Source organism: Lethenteron reissneri, chromosome 33 (genome assembly GCF_015708825.2).
Source record: "Lethenteron reissneri isolate LAM-NWPU_2019-01 chromosome 33, ASM1570882v1, whole genome shotgun sequence".
Classification (NCBI taxonomy): domain Eukaryota; kingdom Metazoa; phylum Chordata; class Hyperoartia; order Petromyzontiformes; family Petromyzontidae; genus Lethenteron; species Lethenteron reissneri.
The window spans coordinates 7545043-7557029 of record NC_083811.1 but is presented as its reverse complement, the minus strand read 5'-3'; the positions used below and the strand labels follow the sequence as shown (position 1 = coordinate 7557029).

The following is an 11987-nucleotide window of genomic DNA, read 5'->3' as shown; positions in this document are numbered from 1 at the left end:
TATTTTTTACCTACGTGACTTTACCGAAAAAAACAAAGAGTGTAGCATTGCTGTAGATCAATCAGTAACCTAATATCTTAAAAGGATGCATCAGAAAAACAACTCCAACTTATATATGTTTTAAATGTATTTACCCAGAACACGTTACCCCCACCAAAACCAATTTTTAAACAGCACCGCAGAGAATTACATTTCAAAGCAGTTGTGACAATGCTGAAGGCCGAAACGTGCATTCACACTCGTACGTATTATTGCCGTGAGCGTGCAGCTTAAACAAAACCGAGCGCCATTAGTTTTAATTCCTGCTCAAGACTCAACACAACGTCCATGTTTATCTGCCAGAATACGCTCCGTGGAATGCCCCCCCCCCTCCCCGTCGCTACGCCAGGAAACACTGACCGCCTCCTTGACATCGGTCCACTTCTAATCTGGTGCCGAGATTCATCGAAATTTCGTGGCGCTGAAATTCATCGGAGATGGCATTAGAGTGAACCAGCGCGTCCGGGGAAGGGGAGGGGGGGGGCTATTCATTGCGTTCTACAGCAGGTGTCCCTTAAACCCCAGCAGCGAGCCTTATTAAAGCAAAAGGAATGCAGTATCGGTGCATATTTTGCGCGAGCATCCGCACCTGACCTCAGATGTCCCTCATCCCTCCACGGTGCCAATCGTTCCTCCGCCACCTGTTCCATGCGCCAGCTCTGTCCACACGGGGCGCGGAGTGGACCGAGCATCTGCGGGCGAGTGAAACCCTTTCGCGGGCGGGGGGGGGGAGAAATCGTCCTTAATTGACGTTTCCTGGTGGCTCGGTTTCTTTTGTTTTCGCACTCCTATTTTGGCGACGCAGCTGCCACTCCGCTCAAGTCTGAAGAATGCAGTTACCGGGCTTTCCGATGTGCCGTCGGGTCGCACCACGGCTCAGCTCCACGTCACATCTGATGTTTCGCTCCCGCACAGCTGAGAGCTTCGATTTAGATCCTGCAGGAGTTCCCCCAGCAGGACACGGCGTGAGACGTCCGGCCAGGTTACTTTTCAGATGTTTTACCGTGTGTTTCTTGGGTGCGATGTCTGACGTTTCGACCCAAGTGCTGGGAGCTTGTTCAGAGATTTGGATTGGAAGTTTCCCCGCACATTGGGAACATCGTGCCAAACAACGTGCGGTGAAGCCCGATCTCACATCCGAGAACCAAACAGCACGACCGCAAAGACACATGCTGTGTTAATACAATTCCTTTCCCGATCGCAACGTTGGTATGAGCGGTGGTTAACCCCATGCTTCCATCCTCACCCACCGATGCACCTACCCCAGTGAAAATATCATGACTCACTGCGTGTCCAGGAGTGTGTCCGTGCGTAGAATCGACAGCGACGGTCGCTGCATGTCAACGGAAGCATCAATGCTTTTTGATTCTCAAAGCCCCGGCATTCACGCATCGAATCGCGTGTGCGAGAAAGTGCAGTTTTTCTCTTACATCCACGCTGTAAGCAAGGAGTTCATCTGACCGCTGCAGATGAACTGATGTAAAAAAAGCACATTTACTTTACAATGGTATAACCTTTTTATATTTTTTATTGTTTAATATATTTATTATTTTATTATTTCCCTTCTACGTGACTTTACCAAAAGAACCAAGATTATAATGGCATACCCGTTTATAACGGCCCCTTTCAGCGCTCACTGTCTCCAGGAACGCATCTTGAGCGCTAAGCGACGTCTGCCTCTCTTCTCGAATCGATCCGTGACCCTTCACTTTTCGCCAAGTCGCCAACATGAGCCGGGGGGGAGCAGAACGAACGGGGTCTGAGCCGACCGCTCGACTCGCCGACACGGCTGTGGCGAGCGCCGCGGTGCCAGGCGATGTGACCTGCACGGGTGGCAACGGGTCTCCTAATAAGCGGCGCGAGTTGAGCCCACACTTTGGCCTCCTACGGACGTAACCGTGGACCTCCTCAGAGTTCCCACACGGGAGCGCTTAGTTAATCTGGCTCTTTTATTACAAAAAAAAAAATCCCACTAATACCTTAAGATCATTAATGGTTTAGTGTTCGGGACACTAAAACCCCCTTTGTTATAATTGTAGGAAAACAAGGAATAATTATCCGGCAAAGCGTAACGTGCCGCTGCTGAGTTATAAAGTAGCCTGACGGCGAAGCACCGAGGTTCGGTTTCTCACCGGGCTCCGGGTGGTGATAAGCGCATGGAGATTTTGATTCAGATTCTCAAAAATAGGCAAACCGCTGCCTTCCATCCGGCCACGATCACCACATTCGATCGCTGACTGACGAGATTACACTGAAAGAAGAACAACAGCACAAAGGAGGCCACTTTTGAAAACTCTGGTCCCTACGAGAGCCGTGAAATAGCTCTTACAGCCTGCAACATTTGACCACATACACGAGGTGACCAGAATTTAGATAAATTATTTCAGACGCAACTACTGCCATTACTACAAGGGGGTTGCATCACTGACTGCACACACCATCACAATTTATCGTTACAAATTGAACTAAGAAAAAGCGTCCATCACCTGACCTCATCATCTGCAAGGTCATCAGCCATGATGTATCCGCTGCTGGATGAAGCCCCCCCCCCCCACCAAGCTATTGCCATCCTTCTTTATCTCACAATGCAACAATACATCCAGCACCTGCACAAGCTGATCTCATGAGGATCTTAATCAGAATCTTTATTTATCCTGGAGAAATCCGATGATGCTATTAAGCTCCTTTTTAACAGGTGTCCAGTAGGGGCCAGTCAGAAAGTTACAACAACAACAACCAATACAAAAACAACAACAACCAATACAACAACAACAACAAAAACTCGATAGGAGTGCAAAGTGTAGGAAAGGAAGCAAATCTCTAAAAAATAAATGCAGAAAAATAAAGTTAAAGAAAAATAAAATTTATTTTTACAAGGCTAACAACAAATAATATTCAGCATTCACAAATGAAATCACTTTTCACTTCAATCTTTGGAGGTCCTCCAGCTGGTGGAGGCCCCCTGGGCTGCAGCCCCTAAAGCCCCCGTGCCTCAATCCGGCCCTGACTACCAGAGCATTTTGTTTGTTAGCAGGCTCACCACAAGCATATGTGGTTAGATTTCGATTTAAAGCTTTCGTGACTGCAGGGATTCATCTTCTTGGTTATTTCGGTAAAGTCACATAGAAGGGAAATAATAAAATCATAAAAATAAAACATAATAAAATACAATTCTCACGACGTTTCGGCCATAACGCAAGCAGCCGTCCTCAGGTGAAGATCAGGTCTGTTGTGTTAGCCGACTCTCTGTGTTGTATTGCATTATATTTCTAAGTATACTAGGTTTGTTTTCTATTTCATTTATACCTGATGATGATTTCTTGTGTTGCAATCGAAATGTCGTGTGTTATAATTTTATGTATTATTTTCTCTTTATACGTGACTTTACCGAAAGAACCAAATAGTTTATGTCGTTAATGCGGACATGATTCCTTGCGAAACGTTTCAGTTTGATGCTTTAACATCTCAACACAACTGTTTTATTTAGCCAGAAATGGTATACGCACTATAACGTTGTCCAGTTGTATTGCTCCAACACAGGGGCCGGCGGGCCTGTGGCTTCGAGGCCGCGTGCGGCTTCTTCAAGGACTGCCGCTTGGTGACGTTATTTATTAAGGGGCCACAGTTCTCGTGTTCACGTGCACTGCTGCTCTTGAAATGTTGAGGGTTTTTTTGTTGTTGTTGCCGAATTCCAAAAAAATGGCTTTGTTATTTTGATTGCCAGCTCCTGCTGCGACTGATACCTTCAATTGATAATCACCAAGCGTGCTGTGCATGCCTTTTGTTTTCCACTCTAGAATTCTATAACGAATCCGACTCCTCCACAATTACTGTTTGTTCACTGTCGGTCTATGAGAGGCCACCGAATGAAAGTGGAAAAAATTACCCAACCAGGGTTCACCAATGAGCAAAGTTTTAAAGGAAATTTCTTGCGCTTAACCTTTGTGTCCCGAGCAATAGAATGCGACGGTGATGGGCCCCTATCGTCTTGTCTCAGTCACGCATCTGACAGGGTCCCTTGGCAACACTTAAAAAACAGTTTTAATTGCCACGATCTGTTTATTTTTGGACGTTTGACGCGAACAAAACAGCAACAAAAACTAAAATAATCAAGTTTCCCCCCCCCCCCCCCCGCTGCAACGGAAACTCTTTACCACAGCGATCGCTATCAGTTTATGGCAGTTGCCACAAGTTGGTTATTTCCTGCTGTGATGACGTCAATAAGTTACGGGCTCACACTTAAGGCAACGCACACGACGCTATTATTAGGATTCAGTGCAAGTGCCATCATGGTTGGGCCCTTTCATTTTTGACATTTTTTTTTCAAAGTTATTATTTTCCCGATATTATCTAATCGTGCCTCAATTAACAAATAAACATATTTGTTTTGAAAGGGCCCGTATGTACGTGTTCATACGTCAAGGGAAATGATGACGGTTGATGATTGATGATGATGATCACAACCAAAGTAAACAATTAGTTTTGATTTTAATTGCTAAGTTTGGTTGTGATGATTACGCTTCAACTTCCCAGTGAGTTGAATGAGTAATAAAGTTGGTGCCTTAAATGCTTGTCCACCATGAGACAATTTTATTTGTTTGACTGTGTCGGGAGGTGGAGGGTCTTACGACAGAAATTTGGCCGGGTCATTATATGGCCTAACTCAAAATTTGAATTTGAATCATAATATTGGCCGCGAAAACCGACGTGCTAAGATGTGACGAGGCTGATTATTCATCACTGAAAGTAATACGTTGTATTTGCTCAGTAAATCTTCACTGAGTCTGAAAACTTGGTCAGAAAGATGCAGTGGGATGTTTAACCAATGGGAGAAATCCAGAGGAACCAGAGAAAATATACCTAGACGGGGTGGGTAACACTCAAAGCTCTGCACACATATTTTCTAAACTAAACTATTAAACTATTTTTTTTATTTTAACAGGTAAGGCACACTGAGCTATATAGCTCCTTTTCAGAAGCGAGCCGGCCACACATGAGAGCCCGACGAAGTGGCCTATCGTGTGTAAATGAATAGCAGCTGAATACTCTAAACGCACGTTTGTCAATGTGCAGGGAAAACCCGGACGACCATGGGGAGAACATGCACACTCCAAACACACAGATTCAATCCGTCACTGTACAAACTGCCATCGTTTGGCCACCTCCCAGCTCCAGCCAACAACAACAACAATAGCAACCGGTAATCCCCGTCTCCCATCCAAGTGTCAACCAGACTCGTCCCAGCTTAGCTTCCGTTCATCCGACGATATCGGGCACACTCGGTTTGTTTTGACGTTGGTGGAGGGCGACGCACGTTGAGGATGGATGAAGAAGATGATTTTTTATTGTTGTGGCCGAAGCGTCGTGAGAATTATTATATTATGTTTTATTTTTATTATTTTATTATTTCCCTTCTACGTGACTTTACCGAAAGAACCAAGAAGAAGAAGATGACGATAATGATGATGATGATAAACTGCTAAGACGATGGCGTTGACAGCGTGCCACCGTCAAATTCGTCGACTCTGCGTAGGACAGGAGACCACGGCGGGGTATAACAAGCTCCTGGCGCTCACGCATAACACGATGAGTGGATTGCTGAGCCTCGGCATCGACACGTCTGCCGATTCACGGTGACGTTGTGACGGCGTGGAGTGGGGCGCGACGTGGAGCCTTGGTGGCTGTGTCGTAGCCGAGTGCCTCTTTGTGTGGCCACGTGCCCGCATCTGCACCCTGTGAGACCAAGCTTCGTCGCAAGCCTCCGCTGTTTACATTTTTCCACGCACTTGTCAGTGGGCCTTATCTCTTTATGTTGGCATAATAGAGTTTGTATAGATCTCTCTTTTTTAAATACAGTTTTAAGTTTCTTGCTTCAGTGTATTAAAAAGCTCAGGTTACTTTGCCCCTGTTTTGAGAGGGGTTAGCGTCAGTTCAGCGCAGCACTTACTGCAATTACATTGCGTGCTTGATACAACCGATAGGGCCCGTTTTGCAGAAGCCACCGAAGAAATAAATGTGTACTTAACACTTTACAGACGCCTTTAGAGGAATGTGTGTACCGTGACCATATTTAGAGCAAAGAATGCATCGCATGTTCTTCTCTTACATTGTGGCAGAGGAAGTAAGTTATCACGTGAGATGATAGATGGCCGATTTTCAATAAGTATCCATTGAGGAATGTCCTGCAAAACAAGCTGATACCCCATATATTTATATATTTTTTAAAGATGACCCATGGTAGCTTCATTGGAACACTTTAAAACGACTTGTGGCCGTTTTGTTTGATTGCACAGTTAGCCGCACAATTAACTTAATAAAGAGTAACGGTAACTATTTTTACTATTTTAAATTTTACCAGGTAAGGCACGCTGAGCTATATAGCTCCGTTTCAGAAGCGGTCTCGCCACAAATGATAGCTCAACCAAGTGGATTTGTATAGCAGCTAAACACTCGAAACGCATGTTTCTACATGTGGAGGGAAAAAACGGAGGACGCGGAGAAAAATCCACGCGACCACGTGGAGAGAGACGCGCAAACTCCAAATATACAGCAGGCGTCAGGGGCAGGGAACGAACCCACGAACCTCCTGCATATCAGGCGAGGTAGTGAACATCTTGTCTCCTTGGCATCCCTTAAAAGTCCAGCCATGCAACTGCTGGCCCACGCCACTTCCGTCTCCACTAGACGGAGCTATAAAGGACCTCTCTAGAGACTACCTTGGCCTACTTTATCTATACTCTTAGTTATTTCGGTAAAGTCACGTAGATTTTTATTGTTTTATTTTTATTAATTTCATTTTTTACCTACGTGACTTTACCGAAATAACTAAGAGTATGAATCCTTGCAGTCACGAAAGCTTCAAATCTAGAACTACTTGATCTACTCTTCCACTACGTCCAGATGTCTTGGAAGAGGTGGAAGTATTCACGTTTTACCCCCCCACACCACACGCGCCTTGCCGATAAAATGTGGAGTACTGTGGGGGCGGTGCGGGGGTGGGGAGACTGCATCATTGCGTCAACTTCTGCGCTGAGATATGGAACCGACGACCTCTGGATTCCAAGTCGAGTGTGCTAACCGCTACAACATTCCTAACGAACGTAATAGCCCCCGTGATTCCTATCCACGTGTAGAGGAGTAGAGGAGAGTGGTGGCGTCGTGTGCGCTGTCCGGTGCGGTGGCATCACGGGACGTGGGGTCACACGCGCTGGGCAGTGCACGTGACCTCACCCCTCCTAGGGTATTTAAGGGAGACCCCGTGACGTAAGCGGGGTCACTGGAGGAACGGGGATAGTAGAAGGGGTAAGAGGGAACCTGGGATAGTGATACGTGTTAATAAACCCTGGCGGAAGCCCCTAACTCACTTCCGTCTCCGAGTACCTCCGTCTACTACTCAACACACGTAATACGCCATACTCTCTACAAACGCCTATTCTTTGGACAATTACATTCTTCTGAGTTAACAGGTTTGGTTTTTTTACAGACCATCGAGCACATTTTTTAATATAAATTGCATTTATACGAAACGTGTGCAAAAAAAAACGATTTGAAATGGTTTTTTTTTTGCCGAGTTCTCAACGTGCGGTAGGAAACCAGAGTACCCAGAAACAAGCCCACACGTACACACAGGAGGGCAAGGTCACGACTCAACCTGCACAAGGACATCGTGTCAACAGCCGTCGTGATGCCCAACAGAAGAAGAACCACGTCTCTCAACTTAGAATCGACAGCCGAGAAGGATCATCCGCTGCATATCCACCAGCCGAAAGTAAACACCGCTTGGTTTCTGCTTTCTATTCAAAGCGACCAACACTGACCACCACCAACGTGACCACTTGTCACACAATCTGCACGTGCCCCAAAAAGATAAACAATCATACTGGTTCAGGAATATTGTGTCGGAATACAAAAAAACATCGAAGGGAGTGTGATTATCCACGGCTATAACTTTCAACATTGTTGTAATTCTATACAAAAATTCAATTATTGTTTTGTCAGTATATTACTGTATGGTGAGTGTAGCGGCCACCAGTGGCTGCAGGATTCACTTGAACCCATTAGACGGCACTTGAATTGTTCAAGGCCATTGCCTTCTTGAGCACGTGATTACATTGGTGTATCGCTGAGCTCAAGCTTTTATACGGATGGGTGATTAACCGTATCGTTAACGCAACTCTTATTTGGCCGCTACTGATCCGGGAGAGGGGAGTTGCAGCACGCTATGAGCAATGAAAATATCTTCCCGACCAATCAAACACGCCGGAGCGTGGCTGCACGCGACACAACTATCGCATGGACACGATAATAACATTGCCAATGAACGGACGAGGGGGTCTGCTTTGCCAAGTTAGAAAGTAAAAACAATTCAGCCCATGCAGGCTTTGGTGCTCCCTGGGATCGTGTGCCTTCCAGCGGTTCATATTCTTAGGTTTTTCGGTAAAGTCACGTAGGTAAAACATTAAAATTAATAAAAGTAAAATAAAATAAAAATTACGACGTTTCGGAGGCAACACAAGCTTCCGTCTTCAGGTGGAACCGTCACAGCCACGACAGCTGTATCAAGTAAATACCTCCGAAACGTCGTGATTTTAATTTTATTTTACTTTTATTAATTTTAATGTTTTACCGACGTGACTTTACCGAAAAACCTAAGAATATGAATCCTTGCAGTCACTAAAGCTTCAAATCTAGAATTCCTTCCAGCGGTATTTGTTTAAGATGGCAACAATCTGCGGCAGTTTCGACTTCGTGACTCGACAGCAGAGAGTGACTTGTCAAATAATTGCTGCTGAGTTTACATGGTGGAACAGAATCCTCGCTTTCTTCTTCGACTACAGGACATTGATATGTTATACATAATAAGACCTGCTCGCCGTGCTCTCAAGATCATTCAGAGCACATTCCTACTCGGAAAGTTATCAACATCATCTCGGTCTGTATATTTACGCGCGGAGTGCGTGAAAACTACTACAATGCACAGACAGATCGGCAAACCTCTGCTCGCCCTTGCTAGGCGTAGGGCCGGCTGCGCATCTCACACATCGGGGTGGGGGGGTCCTTTTCCGCGCGATTCCACCAACGCCGTATCCACGAAAAAAAATGTGAAAAAAACAAATTCGAAAAAAAAATTGAAATTTTTTTGATACTCCTACTGATACTCTTGCTGTTATGGAGTGACTCATGCTGCCAGCTATGGCTGCAAAGTTTGGTCGTACATGTTATGTGTATATCTTTATTGTTAAATTTGAATCAAAGTTCCTATGATCACTGTTACATTGTTTTTATAGCTTTATTTTGGTGATTTCGAAAACGTTTTGGTTTAGCCATATTCGTTTGTTGTAGTACAGAGTTAGACTTATAACTTTAATCTAAATTGTCTTATGGTTGTTATTGTTTGACTTGCACCCCACTGGGATTTTTGCACACAGCGTTGATGCACGGTGCTTTTTCTGGAAGACTTTGCTGTTTTCTCCTGGATATTTCTGTTGCGCGTCGTCACTTTAAGATGTTCCTTGTTCATGTTTTGTGTGTGTTGCGGTTGCACCTGATTCAAGAGCCGCATGGCTCACAGGGCTACACCTAATACATGAAGCTGAAAACTGAAACGATTGCTGCATCGCAGAGGAGACTTTGCGTTGCGTGCCACTGCGGGAAAGTGCGGTGACTCACCCCCCCCCCCCCCCAGTGTGAGGTCCCGGTGGAAAGATGACTCACCACACTCCCGCTTTTCGTGACGTTCTTTATTTCCCTTTGTGCCTTTCAGATGCCCCTAAGCCACCGGGATCAGAACTCCCAACGCCATCTCCCTTTCTCGCCGGAGCACCGATCAAAGGCGGGACAATCCCCGAACATGTTTCGTCCGTTAAGTGTAGCCAACCACGCTTTCTTTTTTCTCCCCCTTCTTCTTTTTTTTAAAAGATCAATTCCGAAAATAAATATTTAAGGCGGACTTCTCTCTCCCAGTGAAAAGCTCGGCTGTGATGTGACTCGGGGCGAGAGGATTTTATTTTTTGTTGCGGCCGAGACAATGGGAGCGCTACGTTATGAAGACAAAAGATGCTCGGGGTTTTAATCCAGCACCCTTGCGTTTAACTCCTTGCTGTGGACGGTCGGTCCGGCCGGCCATCGCCGAGGCTAAAACAAACCACAAAGAGGGAGGAGGGTGGCAGGCGGGGGGGGGGGAAACTGGCAACCAACAACGCCACAAAGAGGCACGTCAGGAAACTATCGCTTACACCGGTCAATAATGGTGTACAGCCCCCCTTTGTCGATCCACCACTGGGCGAAGAAGGCCTCCTCGCTCCTGCCGCTGCCATGTCCGATCGAGATGTATACGCCAACACTCTTTAGTGTGGGTTGGTGGGACAAACAAGGGGGGGGGGGGAGATGGAGGCAGAATCGGCTCAGACAATACTCAGCGCTGGTCTTAGCCGCGTCCGGGAATCGAACTTAGCGAGGTCACGGTATATCTTTGCTTCATTTAGCATCGCACTCACATGGGGAAGCGATACATTTGGTTCACTGATGATGGGAATATTTGTTCAGTGTTTTAGCATAAACCTCGAGGAAATGTAAAACTTTAGGCTGACTCATAAGCGAGGGACGTCTCAGGGTACTGTCACCTAAGTTTAAAGATTGATTAATTGATTTTTAGAAGACAACCTCTCATGTTGTAGATACACGATCACGCTGTGGGCAGAGGCTTCATCAGAGCAACCCAGTGATGTAACCACGTTGCTGTAGCAGAATGCGAATGGGCTTTAATCGCAATAACATGCCACAACGATGCACTTGACTATAACAAAGAAATACAATTCTTGTTTCTCATTAATGAAGTGAGCGAACTCATGTCAGACGTGTCAAAACACACTGCATTCGTGCATATCGATGAGATGAGTTGTTTTGGCTTCCACATGCAAATCCTTTTTGGCTCCATGTATTCACTCCTTCAGAGGTCACACCCATCTCTTCTGCAGGGAGGGGTATATTCACAGATTCATTATAAATGCTTCACATGCAATTATAGGGGTGTGTGTGTGTGATACAGGTTGTGTTAGGTGCTCGCTAACAGCACTTGCCCCGACAGTCTGTTAAGGCTATACGGGGGATCTTTGACTTTGTTATGGGGAGCGGTGGCGTAGCGGTTAGCGCGCCGCAGCTACGAACCCGGCGACCCGAGTTCGATTACCGCTCAGGGCCAACACCGCGGTGACGATTATCTGAACGGGTCATGGGCCTCCCCTAGGTCGATTCAGCCTCAAATGAGTACCTGGTGCGGTGTGCAAATATCGCCACTGGGGAGACAAAGGCGGCCGGGCGTGGTGCTGGCCACCCACCCCCTCGCGTGCCGTGCCGGCCTTCGTAGGTGCTCGCCCCAACAGTCTGTTGAAGGCTAGACGGAAGATCTCTGTCTTTTGCTACAGGTTGTTGTTACTCATGGCGGTCAGAAATATCGTGGACACGAACAGATAGAATGAGGAGAGTGAGGAGGGCGGCGGCGCGAGCGAGCGAGCGAGGACGCCCACCTCGGAAACAGAGCGACCTCATCGTGTTCGCTCCAAGGGTGGCACAGTCGGGTTTTTTACAATCGGGTTTAGTTGTCTTTTTATATTAAACCCGATCATCTGAGATTGGGAGAAATCCGGTTTAATTGGTTCTAATTGCAGAACCGCACTTCGCCAACTTCTCAACGATGGGCTTCTCATCCATTCTAAGCGAAGGAACTCACTGGCGCCCACGATTGTGGAGGAGAAGCTCCTCCTCGTGTTCATCACGACCAACCTGCCCGCCGCATTCTACGACTACCCCGTGCCCGACGGACCCCCGAGTACGATAGCAGCACCGACGAGGAAGCAGCCTAAGCCTTGGATCAGAGTTTCGTATTCATTAAATCGGGTTTAATTGTATTAAAGTAAAAACCCGATGCCTGCCGCTGGAAAATCGAGTTT

At 46.4% G+C, this 11987-nt stretch overlaps 1 long non-coding RNA gene across 1 annotated transcript; it reads right to left on the bottom strand.

Annotated features, from left to right (window-relative positions):
• Positions 1–627: 627 nt before the first annotated feature.
• On the bottom strand, positions 628–4124 carry LOC133350300 (uncharacterized). Its single transcript, XR_009756039.1, has 4 exons — positions 3546–4124; positions 2172–2290; positions 880–975; positions 628–749 (listed from the first exon to the last, which is right to left on the bottom strand). It is a non-coding gene; the product is annotated as an uncharacterized LOC133350300 (long non-coding RNA).
• Positions 4125–11987: the final 7863 nt, after the last annotated feature.